At 39.9% G+C, this 23,687-nt stretch overlaps 1 protein-coding gene across 2 annotated transcripts in view; it reads left to right on the top strand.

The window, feature by feature from the left end:
• Nucleotides 1–23,687, top strand: part of JADE3 (jade family PHD finger 3) — a 139,341-nt gene that overhangs the window by 15,914 nt on the left and 99,740 nt on the right. The window contains exon 1 of one of the 2 annotated variants that reach the window (XM_032592166.1): nucleotides 3,482–3,556. The exons of the other annotated variant lie outside the window; for it this stretch is intronic. The gene's annotated coding sequence lies outside the window, so the exon portion shown is untranslated. Of the gene's footprint in view, nucleotides 1–3,481; nucleotides 3,557–23,687 lie in introns of those variants that run through there. 2 annotated transcript variants of the gene reach the window in all.

Genomic DNA, 23,687 nt, shown 5'->3' on the forward strand with positions numbered 1-23,687 from the left:
TAGTATAGACTGCAGTCAAAACTGCAGGCAACCTTTTTATGGCTCCATCATGGTTTCTGACCTTCCCCGTAGTTCTTTTCCCATTTACATTGTTAAAGAGCACTAGAAATTTTTTTCAAATACAGACGAAGCATTGTTAACAGTTGTATTGTACTTGTCTCTCATGAAACTTGTATCTTATACAGGAGACTGGTGTGTGTGTGTGTGTGTGTGTGTGTGTGTGTGTGAGAGAGAGAGAGAGAGAGAGAGACAGAGAGACAGAGACAGAGAGAGAGATGAGCCTGAATTTAGCTCTCTGGGATGACCAATTTAAATCCAGGATAAACAATTTTTATACCTCTAAATAAATCTGGAGGTAAAAGCTCCAGTTATGCCCTTTAACCCCTTGAAGAGAATCCATGCAGGCACTTGCCTTTAGGAAAACCATCTCTAGGCTGCTCTCTTGCCATGATCTCTATGCCACTATACTCCACAGCCAGTTCAACTTCCTTCCAGACTGCTGTCCATGAAGATGCAGGTCCTAAAGGCCTCTTCCCTATACCACCATTCCCACTCCTGCCACGAGGCCGCCCCTGACTCCTTGCTGCTCACTGCATGGTGGGTAGTGTCTGTATTCCCGAAAGCCTAGCAGTTAAGGTCTTCCACATCCAATCATAACCTTTCCCACCATCGTTACCTCTTAATTTTTCAATTCCTCGTCTCTACCCATTCCAGCCAAGTATGCGTTCACTAGACTCTAAACATACCATGAGTCATCCTGCCACTCCTGTGTGTACTGCCTTTGCCTGAAGTTCTCCACATTCCTCTGGGTTCGTTCCATCCTGTACATTCCTCAGGACCCACTCAGAAGCTTATCTTTTTCATCTCAGTGGTTCCTTCCATCTCTGAAGGTGCACAGGATTTAATGTGCTTAGCACTCATTTTCCCAAATGGGATGGTGTGATAAAATGGTTAATGGCCACAGAGTCCTTTCATTTCTGTATGTATGTATGTATGTATGTATGTATGTATGTGACATTGCAGCCCCTCCCATCAAGGTAGAGTCCGGTTCTCTACTCCCTGAATCTGGGCTGTTCTTGTAACTTGCTTTGGCCAGTAAAATGCCACGTGAGTAGTTCTGTGTGACTTCTGAGCCTAGGTCTCAAGAAGTCTTGTAGCTTCCCCCTTGCTCCCTAGGGACCCTGAAGCAACCTTATGAAGAAGTCCAGCCAGCCTGCTGGAGGAAGAGATGACATGGCAACAGAGGCCAGGCAGCAGCCACGCATCAGACATGTAGGCAGACATGAGTCCCAGTCACGTCGCCAGATGACTGACCATATGAGGGACCCTAGGAAAGAGTCACAGAAGAACCACCTAGCTGATGCTACTGCAGATTGCTGACCCACAGCATTGTGCGCACATAAAATGGTTGTTATTTTAAGCCACTACGTTTTGGGATGATTTACTATGCAGCAATAAATAACTGAGGGCATGGTTTGTAGCGTTGTATTCCCAGGGCCTAGAAGACATGCCTATGGGAGGTTTTCTTGAAGAGATTACTGTGGATCACTGTCATGGTGTCACTCCTCTCTCTACTTCATAGACAAATAAGCTTTCAAATCTTCGTGTCTCTCCCTGGTGCTCAAGCAGTTCAAAGCTTGGGCTCACCACTGTCTTCGAGAATAACACCTTGCGGTTCTTCTGTACTCCACAGGACCGACATCCCTCTATTTGCTCCCTTCACAGACCCATGGCAGGTCGTACCTCTCAGCTCACTGCTGCATCTCTTACCGTTCGCCCTTGGTCACTAACACTGTAGGGTCAACCCGTGGACTGCCTGAATGCCATAAAGCTGTTCTCAACCTCGCAGCCTTCCACCATCACTTTGAACGCTCATACCTGATTCATGTGTGATTATTATTAGGAGAGACCTTAGAGATTGTCTCAGACAGACAACCCCTTCAAGTTATGAATGAGGAAAGGAATGCCCAGATAAGAAATAACCATAAAAAATGGCTTGTTGAGGTCATATGTTGGCAGTACCAATACCAGAACCCACATCTCATGCAGATTATTACCCAGTAGATTGCTCATTTGTGCTTGGTTCATGTGTACTTCACTGGTTAGACTGTCAAGTTCTTTGGAGGCAGGCATAATCTTTTACTTCTGCCGTTTCACACTTTCCTGCTATCCCCAAAGCCTGATCAGTGACCACTGGACATACCTGTAGTCAATAAGTACTTGTGGATTAATTGACACTTGAAAAGCACTTATGCTTGGAACTCTTCTATATCTTTTTTGTAGGGTTGCCAGTTTTTTGAAAAAAACTACTAAGGTACAGTTGACACACAATGTTATGTTAGTTTCAAGTGTACAACATAGCGATTCAACAATTCTGTGTGTTATTCAGTGCTCACCACGATAAGTGTGGTCACCAGTTGTTAGCATACAGTGTTATTACAATATTATTGACTATATTCCCTAAGATGCACTTGTCATCTCCGTGACTTATTTATTTTATAATTGGAAATTGTTACCTCTTAATCCCTTTTATCTATTTTACTCATACCCCTACCCACTTCCCCTTTGGCAGCCACTGGTTTATTCTCTGTATTTAAGACTCGGGGTTGGTTTTTTGTTGTTGTTGTTGTTGTTGTTGTTGTTGTTGTTGTCTCTCTTTTTTTTCCTGTCTGCTCATTTGTTTTGTTTCTTAAATTCCACATATGAATGAAATCATATGGCATTTGTCTTTCTCTGACTGACTTAATTTCACTTCACATCATACCCTCTAGGTCCATCCATGTTGTTGCACATGGCAGGATTTCATCCTTTTTATGGCTGTGTAATATTCCATTGTATATACCATGTCTTTATCCATTCATCTGTGGATGAACACTTGAGTTGCTTCCATTTCTTGGCCATTGTGAATAATGCTGCTATAAACATAGCATTTATCTTTTCAAAGCAGTGTTTTTGTTTTCTTTGGGTAAATATCCAACAGTGGAATTACTGGATCTTGTGGCATTTCTATTTTTAATTTTTTGAGAAACCCGCATAATGTTTTCCACGGTGGCTGTACCAATTTACATTTCCACCGGTACTGCGTGTCCTTGTCATTCCCCCACGTCCTTGCCAATGCTTGTTATCTCTTGCCTTTTTGATGCTAGCCATTCTGACTGGGTGAGATGGTATCTCATTGTGGGGAATTGTTCTATATCTTGTTTGTGGCGGTAATTACAAATGTATGCATTTTTCAAAACTCGAATTGTACATCAAGAAGGATAAATTATACTGTGTATAAATTTTTAGAATTAAGGTATAATTCAAGGCAATTATGCTGAAGAAATCCATTTATTTGATAAATGCGGCTAAATGTATAGGTTACGTGTTACCGTGAGAAAAGGAATTTGGCCCTTTGAAAATAAATGTGCACATAATGAGCACTCATGCCAGTTTCCTTCCTCCTTGCACACAAATGCTTCAGGATCATCTGTCAAGACTGCTAAAGAAAGGATACATGCCCGAGGAGATGGCGGGATCTCAGATGACTTCTAAGATCCTGTGATTGGTTTGAAAGGTAAATAAATGATATTTTGGAATGCTTGGGTAAAGCAAAATATATAAGCACCACCATACTATTCCAAAAGCTGGTCCCCTAGAACCTTAATTTTAGTTACAAAGACTTACTCAAATATAAAATAAACCATTAGCCCTCTGTTAATAGAAATTATTTAAAACTTAAAAATAATACAAAAAGATGGTCATATGTTCTTTCATTGTTATACTGGAACATTGAGAGGCCCACCCAAGGATTATTTAGTTCTTTGGGGGATTGCATCTTTGTTTGGAAGTGATGCGTTAAAAGATTTTTGTCGGGTAGGAGATGTAAAAATTCTTTTGGGTAGAAGAAATAATCTGAGAGTACAGATGAACTGTCCTGTAGACATTAACCACTTTTCTGTCCAATTTAGCTATCGTACTGTAGCATTTTTTAATTTTAGTACCTCTGTATACCAAATCTCTCAAATATTCTTTGAATTATCCTGGTTCCCTCACAGATAAAGTAGTATTTGACATGTGTTCACTCTGTGTTTGTAGGAGTCACGTTTTTAATTTTGAAAATTACATTTTTTGACACCCGAAACATCCTACAGCATTGCCTGTGGATCATGCCCCATCCTGTACAAAGTCCCTGAAATCCACTACTGATTGCTGGTTTTAATGCTGTACCAGCACCTTGAAATACCTTAGTGATCATGCTGGTACCTGAAGAGCTCTTCGCAGGAAAAAACACTGGATGCCTCTGCAAAAGACTGCAGAAAGACTTTCTGGAACTACTCTCACAAAATGAGAAACTGATGTTCCTTCCTATCATGTTATTGTTCTATTTATAAGCCAAGAGGATGACATTAAGAACCTTTGTTTTAGGAGATCCAGAGCAAACAGACTCACACTGGGCCCTTCTTTCCTGTCAAACACTATTCCTTATAATCCAGTTTTGCTGGTAATGGCCATAAAATAACTATATTGAAGAAATAAAAATTGATAAACTACCAGCTGCCTCAAAAATCTAATAGCTTTGGCAAAATATACTGCAGCTCGTTCTGATTGAGCCTCCTTTTCTCTAACAGGTTTTATCTTAATACTTTCCTTTTCACACTACTGAATAGCGTAATCAAATCAACAATTCTGCAAATGGCCAGTGTGTTTCAGGCACTAGGCACTGTTCAGCCCTGACTCCCCCCCCCCCCCCGCCGCCCTCTACCTCCCAGGCTCCACTGGTACTCCATGTCAGTCATTGATTTGCAGTTGTCCGGGATGAAAATGGAGAACAGAGTGAGCTCAAGTGGAGGGTTGCAGCCTGCCCTGTTAGCACCCACAGAATCCAACAAAAGAGTGGATCGTTTTCACATTAATAAAACTTAATTGTCTACAAGACCATTGAGTATTAAATATATACAAATTTGAAACATCATGTGAGACAGGAAGGGCAGGTTAAAACATGGTTCACTAACAAACTGAATCAGCTTGACGACTTTATTGAAAGAGGCATAAAACAAGTATCTTGTAATAAAAACTCCAATTCAGAAATTATCCAGGTATGGTGCCTATTAATACAAAGACCAAAGTGCCAGCTTTCCATGCAGCACAGGGAATCCTCTGCAGAGGAATTCTGAACCAAAATTCTAAAACACCAGGGAAGAGGGGGTGGAGTGGGTTAGGGATATGGGACAAGTAGGAGACATTTTTTCAACCTGCTTTTTTTCCTGGTTATTATTAAAACAAGCTCTCTAATACTTCATTATAAAGTGTTTTTGAAAAAATAATCACTTGGGCCACCTTCTGCCCTGGGGTGTAGTTAGGTGAAGGAACATTGCTCCCACCCTTAAAATTTTAAAAAGCCAGACTGACTTCAAATTCATGACTTTTATAAAACCCATCAGAGGGAAGTATTTTGCTCAAGTATTTGTTGAGAGGATTATTTGTTCAAGTATTTTCCCCATTTTTAAATTTGGTAGTTTGTTTTCTCGCTGTTGAATTGTTTTTTTTTTTTAATTTATGTATTTTTAAATATTTTTAAGTAATCTCTACACCTAATGTGGGGCTTGAACTCACAACCCTGATATCAAGAGTCGTATACTCTACAATTTGTGCCAGCCAGGCCCCCACGTTTGTTTATTTTAAGTAATCTCTACACCCAGCATGGGGCTTGAACTCACAACCCCTGAGATCAAGAGTCACGTGCTCCTCTGACTGAGCCATCCTGGTGCCCCTCTTACTGTTGAGTTTTGAGAGGTGTTTTTTTTTTTTTTTTTTCAATATTCTGGTTAAAAATCCTTTGTTGGTTACATAATTTATTAACAAATATTTTCTCTGCATCTTTGGCTTGGCTTTTCATTTTCCTAACAGCGTCATTCACCAATTAAGATTTTAATTTTGATGAAGTCCAATCTATCATTTTTTTAAAAAGGACTCTTATTAATTCTGGGTCATGAAGATTTTCTCCTGTTTCCTTCTTTTTTTTAATTTTTTTAAATGTTTATTTATTTCTGAGACAGAGAGAAACAGAGCATGAGTCAGGGAGGGGCAGAGAGAGAGGGAGACACAGAATCCAAAGCAGGCTCCTGAGCTGTCAGCGCAGAGCCCTCTGTGGGGCTCGAACTCACAAACTGAGATCATGACCTGAGCTGAAGTTGGTCGCTCAACTGACTGAGCCACCCAGGCGCCCTTCTCCTGTTTTCTTCTAAAAGTTACTTGTAGTTCCATGTTTTACACTTAGGTTTATGCCTATTTCCAGTTAATCTTTGTATATGATGCAAAGTTTAGATGGAGGTCTCACTTTTACATATGGATATCTAATTGTTCCAGCACCGTTTGTCCAAAAGACTATTCTTCCTTCTTTAAGTTGTTTTTGCACCTTTGTCAAACATCAGTTGCCTATATTTATGTGGGTCAATATCTGAACTGTTTTGTTCCATTGGTCAGTTTTTATCACTTCACCAATATCACTGTCTTGATTACTGTAGCTTTATAGTAAGCCTTAAAATCAGTTAGTGTGGTTTCTCTATTCTTTTTAAAATTTGTTTTAGCTATTCTAGATCTTTTGCTGTTTTTTAATAAATTTTTTAATAAATTTTAGGATCAACCTGTGTATTTACAAAAAAATGCTGCTGGGATTTTTATTGGAATTAGGTTCAATCTCCTGATGAATCTGATGAATTTGGACATAACTGACATCTTTAATATGCTGAACATTTCACCGTATGACTATAGTATATTTCGCCATTTATTTAGATTTTTGAATTTCTTCTAGTAGTGTTTTGTAGTTTTCAGCATATAGATCCTATACGTGTTTTGTTAGATATACCTAAATATTTTATTTCTTTAGAACTATTGTATATATTTTTAAAATATTCAGTTTCTAATTGCTTGTTACCACCACATAGAAATATGATTTATTTTTGTGTTGACCTTATGTCCTCCTCCCTTGCTAACTGGTTGTTAAAGGATTTTTAAAAAATAGATTCTCTGATATATTCTAAGCAAACAATCATGTTGTTTAGGAGTAGGAGTAGTTTCATTTCTTTCTTTCAATCTATATGCCCGTTTTTCTTGAGAGAGAGTGAGCGCGAGTTGAGGGGCAGAGGAAGTAGGAGGGAGAGAATCTTAAGCAGGCTCCACACTGAGCACGGAGCCCCACACGGGGCTCAATCTCATGACTCTGAGATCATGACCTGAGGTGAACACTTAACCGACTGAGCCACCCACGGGCCCCTATTACATTTTAAAGATTTTAAGTAATCTCTATACCCAACCTGGACTTGAACTCACAACCTCGAGATCAAGAGTTGCATGCTCCACTGACTGAGCCAGCCAGAAACCCCTGTGTGCCATTTATTTATCTTTTTATTCATCTGTCCATCCGTCCATCTATCCATCCATCTATCTATCCCTTATTGCACAGGCCAGGGCTTCCAGTATGATGTAATAGGAGTGGTGAGATAACACTGTATGTCATCTATACTCAAAAATTTTTTTTAAATAGGAGTAGTGAAAAAGAACATCTTTTCTCCTGTTTCACCCTCAAGTCTGTCGTCTTTAAGTTTTTTTATTCAGTTGAGGAAGTTCCCTTGTATTCCTAGTTTGCTGAGAGTTTCTATCATGAGTGCATGCTGAATTTTGACAGATGCTTTTGTCATCATGAACGGAAATGCTCATGTGGATTTTCTTTTTTACACTTAATATGGTTGATTACATTGATTGGTTTTTAGACATTGAACCTGCCTTGCATTCCTAGGGTAAACTCCACTTGGTTTTAGGGTTTTATATATTGCTGTTAGATTTGCTAATATTTTGCTGGGGATGTTTGCTTCTGTATTCATGAGGAATATTGGTCTATAGCATTCTTTTTTGTATTGCATTTGTCTGGGTTTGGTATCAGGGCTTGATAAAATTTGTTGAGAAGGATTCCCTCCTCTCCTGTTGCCTGGGAGAGATCTTGCAGAATTGGTGTTATTTTTTCTTTAAATGTTTGTTGAAATTTGCCAGTGAAACCATCTGGGCCTGAGTATTTCTTCTTAAAAAGATTTTTAGCTGTGAATTTAATTTGCTTAATAGATATTGCATTATTCAGGTTATCTATTTCATCATCAATGAATTTTGGTGGTTTGTGGTTTTTGAGCAATCAGTCCCATTTCATTTAAGTTGTCTAATTTATATGCATAGAATTATTCATCATATCCCCTTATTATCCTTTCAGTGGTTGCAGAGTCTATGGTGATAATTCCCTCTTTCATTCTTCATATGGCTAATTTGAGTGTTCTCTCTTCTTTTCTCTCTCAATCTTGCTAGAGGTTTATCAATTTTATTGATTTTTTTCAAAGAACCAGCTTTTGTTTTCATTGATTTTTCTCTGTTGTTTTTCTGTTTCTCTGTTGTTTTTCAGCTTCATTGATTTCTGCTTTATCCAGATTATTTCCTTGTTCTGACTGCTTTGGATTTATTTTGCTCTTTTTTTAGTTCCCTAAGGTGGAAGTGTAGATTGTTTATTTGAGACCGTTTTTTTTTTTCCTACAAGAGCATTTAATGTTATAAATTTCCCTCTAAGCACTGCTTCAGCTGTAGCCCTCAAATTGGTTTATGTTGTATTTTCATTTTTCTTTAATTCTGAGTATTTTCTAATTTCTCTTGAAAGTTTCTCTTTGAAGGGCACCTGGGTGGTTCAGTCACTTAAGCATCTGACTCTTGATTTCAGCTCAGGTCATGATCACAGAGTCATGGGATCAAGCCCCACATTGGGCTCCATGCTAAGCATGGAGCCTGTTTAGGGTTTGTGCATTCTCTTTCTCTCTCTCTCTCTCTCTCTCTCTCTCTCGCTTTCTTTTTCTTCCCCTCCCCTCCCTCGCTCCCCCTCTGCCCCTCTCCCCCACTCATGTGTGCTTTTTCTCCCCCTCTCTAAGATAAAAAAAATTTTTTTTAAGTTTCTCTTTGATTCATGGATTATTTAGATATATGCTATCTAACATCCAAGTGTTTGGAACTTTTCCTATTATCTGTGTGTTCTTGATGTCTATTTTAATTTCTTTATGGCCAGGGAACATATTCTTTATAATTTCAATTCTTTTATATTGGAGGTTTGTTTTATGACCCAGGATATGGTCTGTCTTGTTGAAAGAATATATATTCTGCTATTGTCAGGCAGAGTGTTCTATATCATGTCAACTAATTCCACTTAGTTGATAATGATGTTCAGTTCTTACATACTCTTGCTGATTTTGTGTCTACTAATTCTGTGTATTAATTAGAGAAGAGTATTGAAGCTTCCAAGTATAACTGTGGATTTTTCTACTTCTCATTTTTGGTTTGACAGTTTTTGTTTCACATATTTTAAAAGCACCATTGTTAGGTGTGTACAAATTTAGGATTGTTAAGTCTTTTTGGTGAGTTAATAACCTTTTAGCACTATGTCATGTCCCTCTATATCCCACTTTATCTGTTATTATTTCCTTTTTTTCCCCACTTCCCTGCCTTTTTTTGGGTTACTGGAACATTTTTTAGCACCCCATTTTAATTTATTGACTGTGATTTTTGAGTTCATCTCTGCATATTTTTGTGGTTACACTAGGAATTATAATGCATATCTTTGCACAGTCTACGTAGCATCAATACTTTATCACTTCAAGAGGAATGCAGAAACCTTACATTTACCCAACATCCTTTGTGTTATAGTTGTTTTATATTCCATTTACGCCTATTGAAAATCCCTTCACACGTTATCATTTTTGCTGTCAGCTATGAAACATATTTTCAAGAACCAAGAGAATAGTCTATTATGTTTACCCAATTATTTTCTATATGTTGCTGTTCCTTTGTCCCTAATGTTCTAAATTTCTGTCTGCTATAATTTTCCAACTGTCTGAAGAACTTCCTATTGCAATTCTTTTAGAGCAGGTTGCTGGCTATCAATTCTCATTTCTGAAGGTATTTTTGCTGGATATAGAATTATGTGTTGATAGTTCCTTTTTCTCCACACCTCAAACATTTTGTTTCCTTCTGACCTTCATGGTTTCTGATGAAAAATCCACTGTAATGTCAATTTTTTGTACCCCAATGAAATGATATGGGAAACAGGCAAAAGAAAAAAAATTAAATTTCCTTACAACTTATAGCCCATTGACAAGTCCTTGAGACAGGCAGAGTGACATTCCTCTAGGAACACAGCTGCTTCAGTGACCCTTTGCTAAGGGCAGAAGGCAATCTTAGCTTAACATTATCCTGATCTCCAGGATCCTGTAAGTCTAAGTTTCCAAGTCCTTTGGAAACTTCCTTTATCTCTAACTTCCCAAATATATGTTAGTAGTCATTCTCCAAGCATATGGCCCGCTGATAAATATCTGAAGGGTCCCATGACTGAAGGTTTAGTAAACTTGCAAAATAAATGACCTTTTCCTAACAATAGCTAGCCCCCTCAGGGTCCTGTAAACCTTGTTTCCAAAATACCTTGGAGGCTTGTGCTGTCTCTAACCCCCTCCCAACTCAAAAGTATATAATCAGTCACTCCTCACAACCCCAGTGCATCTTTCTGCTCACAGGTCCTAGCCCCTTGCTTTAACAAAACCATCTTTTTGCCCCAAAGACTTCTCATGAATTCTTTCTTGGCCATCAGCTCCAAACCCCAACATTTCCACATCATTTGGCACCCAGTGTGGGGTGGACTCTGGACTCTGAGCCTCGGTGCAGACGTGGTGAATACTTTCTCTTCTCTTCCTTTATTTTCAATCCAGGGGCTTTTCAAGGAGTATGGTCTTATTGGAACACTTTATGCCAATTGCTCAGGTTGCAATCCTCTAGCCTGTGGCTACTCTATGGGGAGGAGAAAGCCTGCCTTTTGGCTGGAAGTTAGTACCATGGCCAGAATGGTAATAAGACCCAGAAATTTGATGCCCTCTCTTTATTCGTGTCCTTAAACAAAGTTGTCTGGGCATGGGGCAGTCACCTAAGTCATCAGGACAGCTGCCAATCTTAAGTCTCCTGTGTGAGGTTTCTTCCTCATTGGTCTAATGTGATCCCCCTTCACATCTCTGGTCTAGCCACTTCTGGTTGTAGGACCTCTACTCATTACCGGTGGAAACTAGGACCCAGTTGAATTAAAACCCAACTGGGGACCATTTTCTAGAGAAGTTAGCCGTAAAGACTACATGTGTTGAAATGTTGCTTAGACTATGATGGATTTCTCTATCTTTACTGTTTTCTGTCAGTGTCCTCTACTAACTACTTAAATTACAACATTGGGTAATTTCCCCCTTGTAAAACTTTTCTAGTATTGTCCATGGGTTACAAACGGTGGGTTCTTAATGGCAAGGTAAGGGCCAGCCTTCACGGCACAGCTTTCAAGGCAAGGCACGGCACAGTATCTCGGTCCATACGTCAGCACCCATTTTACAGTCTAGAATGTGATGGGGGAATGGGATGTTAGCATCCCTCCTACAGAGTCTTTTAATGATAGGGTGATGATCAAAGCGATTTCTTTTGAGGGATGCCTCAGGTCGCTTTGACACCAGGAACCTGTGTCATACCCTGTGTATAGTTACTCCTATAATGTAAGGTTTTTGTCTGGTTGCTTTAAAGATTTTTTCCTTTGTGTTTTTGTTCCGCACTTTGATTTAGATATGTCTGGATATGCATTTCCGTGGGTTTCTCCTGTTTGGGGTTTTTCACTACTCAGGCTATTCAGAGTATCATAAGTAGGCTCTAGATTCCAGAATAGACTGGAATAATAATGATAAAAGATTTTGAAATATCTTTGCTTCATAGGGACTGCACATAATAGAAATAGAAATATTTGCTATATATCCCAGATAGAAATTAACATTAGTTTAGTAAATTATAGTTATAACTCCTGCTCCCTTTCAGCAATGTGGAAGATTGTTGCAAATGGACCAGGATGGGGGGGATTGAGCTCCAGAAAGAATGAGTGATTTTTGTAGCTTTACATACCTAATAAACTGCAGGTCTTTAAGTCAGTTTTCCAGTTCTCTTTCCACTATAATATGTTGCTATACACTTACAGAGTTTGCCCCTACTCCCCAAGCTGAAACTTTAGCAGAAGTTTATGGTGAGATGTTGGTTTGAAATGTCTGCTTTTTTTTTCTTTAATCAGGGAGTGTGTGAAATTTTAAATTCCTTCTGGGAGGCATCAGGTCTTGGTTTGAGCAGGGATTGGTACATTACAGCCTGCCAGCCAAATCTGGCCTACTACCTGTTTTCATACAGCCCACAGACTACAAATGGATTTTTTTTTCTATTTTTAAATGGTTGGAAAAAATCAAAAGACGAATATTTCATGATATGTAAAATTTATATGAAGTTCAAATTTCAGTGTCCATAAGTGAAGTTTAACAGTTCGTTTCAGTGCCCATAAATGAAGTTTTAAGTTTAGAATACAGCCATGTCTATTTGTTTACGTGTTGTCTAGTGTCTTTTGTGCTGCAGTGGCAGGATTGAATAATTACGACACAGACCGAATGGCCTGCAAAGCAAAAAAATATTTACTCTCTGTCGCTTTACAGAAAAAGTTTGCTATCTCCCGGTTTAGAATAATGTCTAAGTCAGTTGAGTTAGAATGTCAGTGATCTGAGCTGTGAAAAGGGTAGCCAGAATTCAAACTTTGCTCTTTGGATAAGTGTCTTAGGTATAAGTAGAAGTTAAGAGTTACTAAATGATCATTGCACTTGTCTTTTTAACAGATATTAAGTATTTTTAATTCTAGAGCAATATTTCACATTGTCTGTACTTTTAAAGTTAGCTCTTCAGGAAATCCTGCCATTTGTGACAACACAGATGAACTGGAGGATATTATGCTAAGTGAAATAAGCCAGACAGAAAAAGACAAATACTGCATGGTGTCACTTATATATGTGATTTTTTTTTAAGTTAAACTAGAAACAGTAGAATAGTGGTTGCCAAGAACTGAGGAATGGAGGAAATGGGCAGAATTTGGTAAAAGGGTATAAATTTTCAGTTGTAAGATAAATAAACTCTGGGGATCTAATGTACAGCATGGTGACTGTAGTTAACAATACTGCATTACATATTTGAAAGCTGCTAAGAGAGTGGAACTGAAATGTTTTCACCACAAAAAGAAAAAAAAAAGTATGTGAGGTAATGGATGTGTTAATTTGGTTGGAGCCCTTTCACAATATATATCAAATCATCACATTGCATACTTTAAATATTGCCATTTTATTTGTCAGTTATACTTCTGTAAAGCTGAGGGAAAAAATAAAGGTCAATCCAAATTAGGAGAAATTGGAAAAAAATAAAGGGCAATCAGTCAGTCAACCAATCAAATCAGGAGAAATTGATTGGAAGAAAAGCCAGAACTGTTTCTGTCTAGTTACTTGAAGATTTAAAAAAAAATTTTTAACATTTATTTATTTTTGAGAGAGAGAGAGACAGAGTACGAGTGGGGGAGGGGCAGAGAGAGAGGGAGACACAGAATCCAAAGCAGGCTTCAGGCTCTGAGCTGTCAGCACAGAGCCGACGTGGCACTCGAACCCACAAACCATGAGATCATGACCTGAGCCAAAGTCAGCACTTAACAGACTGAGCAACCCAGGCTCCTATTTGAAGAAGACTTTCATTTGGAGTCACTTGACACCCAATTGTGAGGGGCTTAGGGAAGTTTTCTTGTGTAGAAGAGATAAAGGCTGTTATTTAAATTTTGTTTTCCTGCTCCTGAGTTGAGCTTTTTACAAGTCTAATTACCTAGTTGACTTTCTGTAGACTTCTTTTGTGAGGCTGTTTTTCTGTGACTAGTGAGAGGAAATGTCTGGTGACTTTTTAAAATATTCATTCATTCATTCATTCATTCATTCATTCAGAGTGAGCCAAGAGCAAGCAAACGAGGGAGGGGCAGAGAGAGGAGGAGAGAGAAAATCCCTAGCAGGCTCCGCACTGTCAACACAGAGCCCGGCATAGGGCTTGATCTTCTGAACTGTGAGACCATTATCTGAGCAGAGATCAAAGTTGAACACTTAACTGACTGAACCGCCCAGGTGCCCCATGTCTAGTCACTTTTAAATGTGGAGGGGGGACGCCTGGGTGGCTCAGTCGGTTAAGCATCCAACTTCAGCTCAGGTCATGATCTCGAGGTTGGTGAGTTCAAGCCCTGAGTCAGACTCTGTGCTGATGCCTCAGAGCCTGGAGCCTGCTTCGGATTCTGTGTCTCCCTCTCTCTCTCTCTGCCCCTCCCCTGCTCATGCTCTGTCTCTCTCTCTCTCTCTCAAAAATAAATAAATGTTAAAAAAAAATTTCATGTAGAGGAAATCCCAGCTCTGACCAGGAGCAGAGCCTGCCCTTGCCCCTCACCCCTACCCTATACATTTTTTAATGTTTATTTATTTTTGAGGGAGAGACAGAGCGCAAGCAGGGGAGGGGCAGAGAGAGGCAGACACAGAATCCGAAGCAGGCTCCAGGCTCCGAGCTGTCAGCACAGAGCCCGACATGTTGCTTGACTCACGAACCGAACCGTGAGATCATGACCTGAGCTGAATTTGGATGCTTACCCGACTGAGCCACCCAGGCGCCCTTCACCCCTACCCTATAGTTGGCCTTTCCTCTCACCTGCGTATCTGCCTTGCCAGCTGGCATCAGAAGTCTATTGAGATGTCCATGGCCTATTTCTTCCACCCTCTTACCTCCATCTCAAGGACCAGATGAGCCACATTTGTACTGTGCATGCACTTAAAGATGTCTTTAGGCCCAAGTTAACTTTTGTTGCCCTTTGAAATTTAAGCTTCTTAAGTGAGTTGCCTATCACAGAGTTCCTAGAAACAACTAATTTTAAATGTACTATTCACATTGATTTTTAGGGTAAAAACATTATTCTCTTGATTTGGAAATTTACCCTTTTGGTGACAGGAAAATAAACATCTCTTTGTGCTATGCATGTATATGTATTCTGTATGTATGTGTGTGTGTGTTCTATAACTATATTCACTCTTGGATCTATTACCACCATGAAATATAGCTGTCCTAAATACTATGGGCCATACCATCCTGGAGGTGAAACCAGAGTCTGGATAATAGTCACTCTATAGACTTTTGCTAGCTCTCTTACAGTTTTTCAGCTTCCAGGGCAGTCTTCAGATACAGCCAGCTTATCCTGGAGGTATCTGCTGTGTTTTCCTGACTGGGTATTCTAGAGCTCCAAGTGTCATCTGCCTCCTTCTCGCACATTTGGTGACCTCTGGGTCAGGATCCTTGCTGGGCTGCTAGTGCTTTCAGTCCCTTGAGGCTGTTCTCATGTGTTTGCACAGCCCCCAGTGTTGCTAATACAACAATGCCAGATTCTGCCCATGTGGGTGACCCACTCATCCAGTACTCACTGGATGAGTTAAGGGCAATGATGTCTGTGCTGAGGCTCTTGACTCTCTTGTCCTCCTGCTATAGCTAGAGCTTCCGGGCCTGTAGGGGTTGCATGTCAGCTTGTTTAGGTTTCTTTGGAAAGCCCGTCTCTGACTGGGATTCTTAATCAAGTCCTTGAAAGCTGAGCTTTTAGATAAACCTGAGTTACATGCTTCACAGCCATTTTCTGAATTGTTACTCCCTCATACTTTGGGGGACCACGATGTCAGGTTGGTGAGCTATTGTCTTCTCCCGGGGCTACCTTCTTTACTAGGAGTGTCCTTGTCCCCTCAAGAACCTAGATTCCTGGTAAGATAGGCTGCTCCTAGGCATGTCCTGACAGGCGAGAATCCCACTGGTACGTTAATCAGCTGCTCAAGTGGGGCCCCTCTGTGGGTTTATGTGTCTGTGTTGATAATATATGTCCTCTGGTGCATACATTTCTATTCCTCTGTCTCCTTGAGATGTTTAAAGCTGGTCAGCTGCTGTAGGAAGCCCAGAGCTTAACTTCTACCTTTCCCCAAACTATGCCAGCTCCTATATTCATCTGAGATATTGGCATTAGTTTGGTTGTCTTCCTGCCCAGGTATTCTGCCAGGTACTACCTCTGCCCACTTCAGGCCTAAGTGGTTGACCTACCTATTCAGTGTTAGTACTTCATAGAAGTTGACTTTTGTTCTTCTCAAATCTTCATCTACTTTTGTATCCTTTTCCAAGGATTGTTATCCTCCTTTTTCTAGTTTCTGGAGGTAGGAGCTTAGATTACTGATTTGGCGATTTCATCTCTTCTTTTTTTTAAATCAGTAACTTTAATGTGTATCTATTTTTGAGAGAGAGACAGAGACAGAGACAGAGACAGAGAATCCCAAGCAGGCTCCACGCCATCAGCACAGAGCCAGACGTGGGGCTCGAACTCACAAAGTGTGAGATCATCACCTGAACTGAAATCAAGAATTGGACTCTTAACCGACTGAGCTGCCCAGACGCCCCAAGACTTTCTTCTTTTCTAACGTAAGCATTTAGTGCCATATATTTGCCTCTCAGTACTGCTTTACCTGTGCCTCACAAATTTGGGTATGTTGTGGTATTTTCATTTTCATTCAGTTCAGTGTATTTTTAAAATTTCCCTTGAGACTTCCCCTGTGACCCATGGCTTATTTAGAAGTACATAATTTAGTTTCCAAATGTGTGGAGATTTTCCTGTTATCTTTCTGCTATTGATTTCTGTGTTTATTCCATTGTGGTCAGAGGACACACTCCATATGATATCAATCCTATTAAATGTGTTTTAAGTTTGTTTCGTGGCCCAAGCTGTAGTCTTTTTATATGTTATGTGGGTACTTGAAAAGGCTGTAGTCTACTGTTGCTGGATGCAGAGTTCTACAAGTGTCAGTTAAATCCTGTTGGTTGGTTGATTGTGTTGAGTGCTGTCTCCTTGCTGATTTTGTCTGTTGGCTCTATTGTTGAGAAAACAGTGTTGAAGTCTCCAACTATAACTGTGGATTTTGTACGCCTTACCTTTCAGTTCAACCAGTTTTGCTTCACATATTTTACAGCTGATGTTTTGTTTTGTTTTGTTTGTTTTTTGGTTCATACGTATTTAGGATTGCTATATCTTGGTAGATTGGCCTATCATTATTTAATATTCTCCATCTGTGGAATTTTCTTTTTATTGATATTAATATACCCACTCCTGCTTTCTTTTGAGTAATGTTTTGCATCTTATTTTTTCCTCCATTTTTTTTTACTTCCAACCTACTTAATTCCTTATATTTGAAGTAAGTTGTGGTAGATAGCATATAAATGGATCGTATTCTTTAACACACTCAGCTAATCTCCACGTTTTGATTGGTTTATTTAGACCATTCACATTTGCTGGTCCTTCAGAGATCAATAAAATGTCTGTCCCTAGAATACATTTTCTGGAATCATGTTTGACTTCTTCATGAGTGACTCTTCAAGTACTTTATACAATGGAAAGCTTCCTAGATGAAGAGAGAGATGACCTGGGGCTTACCCTTCCTTTGCTGTACAGCATCTGTGACCTTGGGCAAATGATACCACCCAGTTCCATTAAAAAAATGCTCACTGAGCTGTTGGGCATCACATACTGGGCTAGGTACTAGGCATACAAAGAGAGGACATGACACACTCCTTGCCTTCCAGGAATTTAGAGTCCAGTGGGAGACATGTGCAAGTAATCAGGTAATTATAGGGGGTAAATATTATGGTAGAGGTTAGAAGGGGCATTTATACAGCTTGGGAGTAGGAGAGGAAGTTAAGTAAGGCTTCTGATAAGAGGTGAAGTCTGTGCTGAATTCAAAAAAAATTTTTTTTCAACGTTTATTTATTTTGGGGACAGAGAGAGACAGAGCATGAACGGGGGAGGGGCAGAGAGAGAGGGAGACACAGAATCGGAAACAGGCTCCAGGCTCTGAGCCATCAGCCCAGAGCCTGCCGCGGGGCTCGAACTCACGGACCGCGAGATCGTGACCTGGCTGAAGTTGGATGCTTAACCGACTGCGCCACCCAGGTGCCCCTGTGCTGAATTTTAAATGACCAGGAGAGATCAACCAGGTAAAAGGGATCAAAGGAAGAAAATTTTGAACACTTCTGAGATTTTGTTTCCCTGTGTTTAAGGTGAGATTGGCAGTCCAGTCAAGACAAAATCTAACCCTCATTCCACACACACACATTTAATATTGTGTAATCTAGATGTCCTCAGGCCTTGGTATCCTATGGGCTTGTTTATATCCAAATTGCATGGTTCTTGGTTTCGTTGGCCTCTGCTGGACTTTCAGCCTCCAGCAGAGTGTTCATGGTTAGGTCCACAAGTCATCATGGGGTATTTCACATGTCTCCGTAAATCACTATCAATTATAGTCACCTTTCTCCTGTGTAAGTAATTTATACAGTAGATGCTTAGGGTAGGCGGTAGTGAAGGGGGCAGAATCAAGCATAGGCTTCAAAAGACTATCAAATTTACACTTGATTTTTGTTATATTTCTTTAAAAAAAATTTTTTTTTTCAACGTTTATTTATTTTTGGGACAGAGAGAGACAGAGCATGAACGGGGGAGGGGCAGAGAGAGAGGGAGACACAGAATCGGAAACAGGCTCCAGGCTCTGAGCCATCAGCCCAGAGCCCGACGCGGGGCTCGAACTCATGGACCGCGAGATCGTGACCTGGCTGAAGTCGGACGCTTAACCGACTGCGCCACCCAGGCGCCCCGATTTTTGTTATATTTCTAATTCCTGTATTCACCCTAATGGTATCTTTTGCATGTCAGTAAGTTTTATATTTGTTTCTTTCTTCCGACCATGTTCATATTTATTAGTAAGGATTAAATCGTTTTATTTAAAAAGTTCTTAACCATCTTATCATTCTTACTCCTTTTTTGAGAACTCCTTTTCCACCATCAATAGTATTTCTAATAATTGGATAGATATGTGTATGCACAGAATACAAGAGCTGCTGTGTAACCTCATGGTGTTCACCAGTAGCCATGCCTTTTTAGACGAGTGTCTGGTTTGGAAAAACATGAAGAATGATAGAAAGAGTTGGGATGCAAGACTTTAGAGTAGCAGGTAAAAGATTATGATCACTAACTCTGCAAAAGAGAAGATTAAGAGGGTGCCCTTTCAGTACTTAAAACATTTTAAACAAAATTTGGTAGTGGCTAGTTATGAGTACTAAAAATAATATAAGAACTGTATTGCTATGATGGGTTTAGAAAAGATGGAAGCATTTCTAGCAATTGTTGAAATGGATCCCAAAGGGATATGGTAGAATTTTCTAGCTGGGCCTGAAAAAAAAATTCCAAAGTCTCTTTTTTGGGCGTTCAGGTAAATGTAGAGGACTTGAGGGGCACTGGGCAGGATTGAGGAAGGGGCATTCTTACGTCATCCAACCTTCCCACGGAAGTAGCATGACATAGCAGGGAGGTATGGCTGTGGCAATCAGTCCACGGGTTCAAATCTCAGCTCCCTGATCTCTTACTGAGGCTCTTTTTTTTTTTAATAAATGGATAATATGTGAATAGGTATGACTAAATGAATTAAATTATGTGAAGCATCTACCACAGAAAAGGGTGCCCCCCATAAGTATGGTTCCCCATGCCTCTCTTTACAATCTATTCATAGTTTGGCTCTCCAAACTCACTGCTCACCAGTCTTTCATACCAGTCTGTAGTATAATATACAGAATTGCTTACAGGATTTTTTTGGTCTGTTTGTTCATTTTACTTTGTTTTCAGCATGTTGTGCCTTTCCCTGCCATCATGTGTGATATGCCTTTCACCTTGGAGAATTTATCTTAGTCCAGGGCTGGCTTTCCACTTGGGGTACTCCAAAACCCAATCTTGTTCATATGGAGGATGAACCCCTACTTAAAGATGGACTTGAGGTCACGTAGCTCTTGAAATTTGATCTGTATAAGCCAAGGTAACAATTTATTGATATATAGTGGAAATTTCACTGATTGCATTTTTGTGTGATGTAGCTACCTCACACCAGATTGAAAGATCTAGTTGTATATATCACTCTCAAACTCCATGGTGAATGACATCATCTTAATAGCTTCAAGTTGACCATGGTGGGAATGTCTACATCACAGAAATCAGTAAGCTACAAATCACAGCACACCCCACCCCAAGCCTAATGTTAAACATTTACCACCACACCACTGATACTATCTCTGTCTCTTTGGGAGAGTTGTGTGGGAGGCCAAGTCATCTTGTTAAGGGTAGACTTGGACCAGGGACCTTAGCGATGTGATTCTCCTGTTTGATGTCATCAGCATGAGAGCTCCTTTTGGTCTTTTTCTGAAACTGGTATTCCTGTCCCTCAGCCAAGAGGGATGAGTACTTGGACATGACCTCCATCTCCCTCTGGGCCGTGCTTGGATGGGAAATTCCGACTGTGGGACTCTCCTTTTTTTGATCCTTCAGACCGATCTCCCTTTTATTCTCACAGTCCATCCTAAGTGGAGTATCAAATAACATTGTTTGTTTTTACTAAATTGTAATCATATTCCGAACCTGCTTCCCTGAAATAAAGTCAAATTCACTTCTTCTTTGCATCCATTCCACTCCTAGATTAGTTTGTTTAGAGGTTTGAGTGTTGATTAGCTTTTTGGTCCCCAGTACAAGCAGTAACAGGGTTTGCCCTCATATGTGTCCAATCACTTCCAAATGTGTTTTTAACTAGTCTTTTTCTCAGAGCAAACACCTGCATTTTGCTCATCTCTAAAATCCCAAGAAGTACCATGCTGTTTGGTTGGTCCATGTCCTGATAAGGTGTCACTTCCAACATGGAGCCTCCACGCCCTCTCTTAGTAACTATCCTTCGATGCCCCTAGGACATTTGGAGCCTTCCCTTCTTATAAAACTTATCACTCTAGGTTGTGGTCATTTGTTTTCCTGTCCTCTTTATCCATCCACCAGAGCCCTGAGCTCCTCAAAATTACAGACCTTGCAGTTTACCTGTTCCTGTATCTGCAGTACCAAGTGTGATGTAGTATCTTGTACATAAATTTGTAGCATGTATAAATTAACAAATAACATTCTGTGAAATTAAAGGTAATGTGAAAGTTAAATCAGCCTGTGGGTGTTTTTAAGATTAACATCCCTAAGTCCAAATCTTACACTGTGGGTTAAGAATCAATTCCTGGACAGCCTTTTTGCCCCCTTTACACTATTTTGCAGCTCTGATGATTGCTAAAGTATGTGAAAGTGCCTTTGGAAAGATTTCTGTACAGGAAGGGTCACATAAAGGAATGCCACTCTGTGTCTATAACTTTGTCTATAAATCAGTGCTGTGATTTGTAGCTTACTGATTTCTGTGATGTAGACATTCCCACCATGGTCAACTTGAAGCTATTAAGATGATGTCATTCACCATGGAGCTGAGAGAGTTATGTGGGCAAATGAACTAATCCTTCTATTTAAAGGATAGTTTCTCCTCTGTGGATAGACCAGGTCTAGCTTCTTTAATGCTAACTTCTAAAACCCTGCCTGTGTGAAGAAAGGATGCCTGTGTTCTCCCTGCAGTTATTTTGTGGGCTCTCTTTTCTCACTGTGGTTTTGCCTTTACATGATCCCATCACTGGCAACAAAGATTTAGGTTAAGTACCAAGTATTATTGATAGTTCAGCAGACAAGAATGCAGAGAGTAAGAGAAGTGCACATGCTAAAGAAGGATAAAGGGGGTAGTGGTGGTGGTAGTGGACAAAGAGCGAAGACATTGAGTATGTGTGCATATGACTTAAGGGACAGAATCCAAAATGTATGTGGAAGTACAACGTACCTGAAGAAAAAGTGAACAAGTCATAAGTGTACAACTCCGTTGATAATTTCAACATGAATATACCCATTTAACCAGTGCCTCGGTCAAGAAAACATTGCGGGCTGTCTGGGTGGCTCGTTTGGTTGAGCGTCTGACTTCGGCTCAGGTCATGCTCTCCTGCTTTGTGAGTTCGAGCCCTGGGTCGGGCTCTGTGTTGGCAGTCATCTCAGAGCCTGGAACCTGTTTCACATTCTGTGTCTCCTCTTTGCCCCTCCCCCAGTCGCTCTCGCTTGCTCTCTCTCTCTCTCTCAAAAATAAACATACATTTAAAAAAATGAGGATATCTATTAAAAAAAAAAAAAGAAAAATATTGCCAGCACTGCAGAGGTCCCCTTCCTACTTCCTGACGATGACTACCCCTTCCTTCTACCCCAGAGATTACTGGTTTACCACCATACTTAATTCTATTGCTGTAGATGAATCCTATTTTTACACTTTGCGTAGGTGAAGGATATGTGTGTGTATATATATCTTGTGATCAGTAAACTACAAGGTTTTTTCCAATTTGGGGCTACTACATACAGTGCTCATCTGAATGTCCTTGCACATCTTTCGAGGGACAAATGTGTACATTTCTGTTAGACACATAACTAAGAGCTGGGTCATAAGGTATGCATATGTTGAGCCTCAGTAGATATTGCCAAACAGGTTTCCAAAGCATTTAAACTAATTTACAGTCTCACCAGCAGTATACAAGAGGTACCATTTGGCCACATTTGCCAACACTTGCGTTGTAGAGGTTTTGAATGTTAGCCATTCTAATGGATACTAGTGGTATTTCATTATGGCTTACTTATTTCTTTTTTATTGAAGTATAATTTACATGCGGTAAAATGCAAGGATTTTAAAGAGTACAGTTTGAGTTGTGACAAATGTATATACCCACGTAACCCACACTCCAGTGAAGATAGAGATGATTTCTGTCACCCCAGAAAATACCATCATGTTTCTTTTCAGACAGTATTCTACAACCAGAGGCAACCACTATTCAGGTTTCTGTCACCCTAGACTAGTTTTGCCTGTTATTGCCCCTCATGTACATAAAGTTATACAGTATGTATTCTTGTGTCTGGATCATTTTTGGCTTCTTTTGTTCAACATAATGGTTTTGAGATTCAGCCATGATGTCGTATTTATCAGTGGCCCGTCCTATGTTATTGCTGAGTATTTCATTGTATGAATGTACCAGAATTTGTTCATCTGTTCTTCTGCTGTTGGACATTTTGGGGTTTTTTGGAAGTCTAATTGTTATTTTAATTTGTATTTCCCTGATAACTAATAGTGTTGAACATCTTTTCATAGTTTATTTCTGTTTGAATATCTACTTGTAAAGAACCTGTTTGAGACTTCTGCCATTTTTCTGTTGAGTTGTCTGTCTTCTGATTAATTTATTAAAGTTATGTATATAGCCTGGAAATGAGTCCATTCTAGTCTGAGAGAATCTTTTCACTCTCTTAAGAGTATCCTTTCCACACAAAAACCTATTCAGGAATGTTCATAGCAGCTTTATTTGTAATAACCCCAAACTGGAAACAACCCCCATAGCTTTCGGTGGGTGAATGGTTAGACATGCTGTGGTACATACATATAGTGGAATAAAAAGAATGAACTACTGATACGTGGAACAACTTGGATGGATCCCAGGAGCATTGTGCTGAATGAAAAAAAAAAAAAAGCCAATCTCAAAAGTTTATATACTGTATGATTTCATTTATATAACGTTCTTGGGGCACCAGGGTGGCTTAGTTGGTTAAACGTCTGACTCTTGATTTCCGCCCAGGTCATGTCATGATCTCACAGTTCCTGAGTTTGAGCTGCCCCACCCTGCCCAGTGCTGTGCTGTCAGCAGGGAGCCTGCTTGGGATTCTTTCTCCCTCCCTCTCTGCCCCTCCCCCATTTCCCCACCTGTTACACATGCAGGAGCTCTCCCTCTCTCTAAAAATAAATAAAATAAAC

This window comes from Lynx canadensis, chromosome X (genome assembly GCF_007474595.2).
Source record: "Lynx canadensis isolate LIC74 chromosome X, mLynCan4.pri.v2, whole genome shotgun sequence".
NCBI lineage: Eukaryota > Metazoa > Chordata > Mammalia > Carnivora > Felidae > Lynx > Lynx canadensis.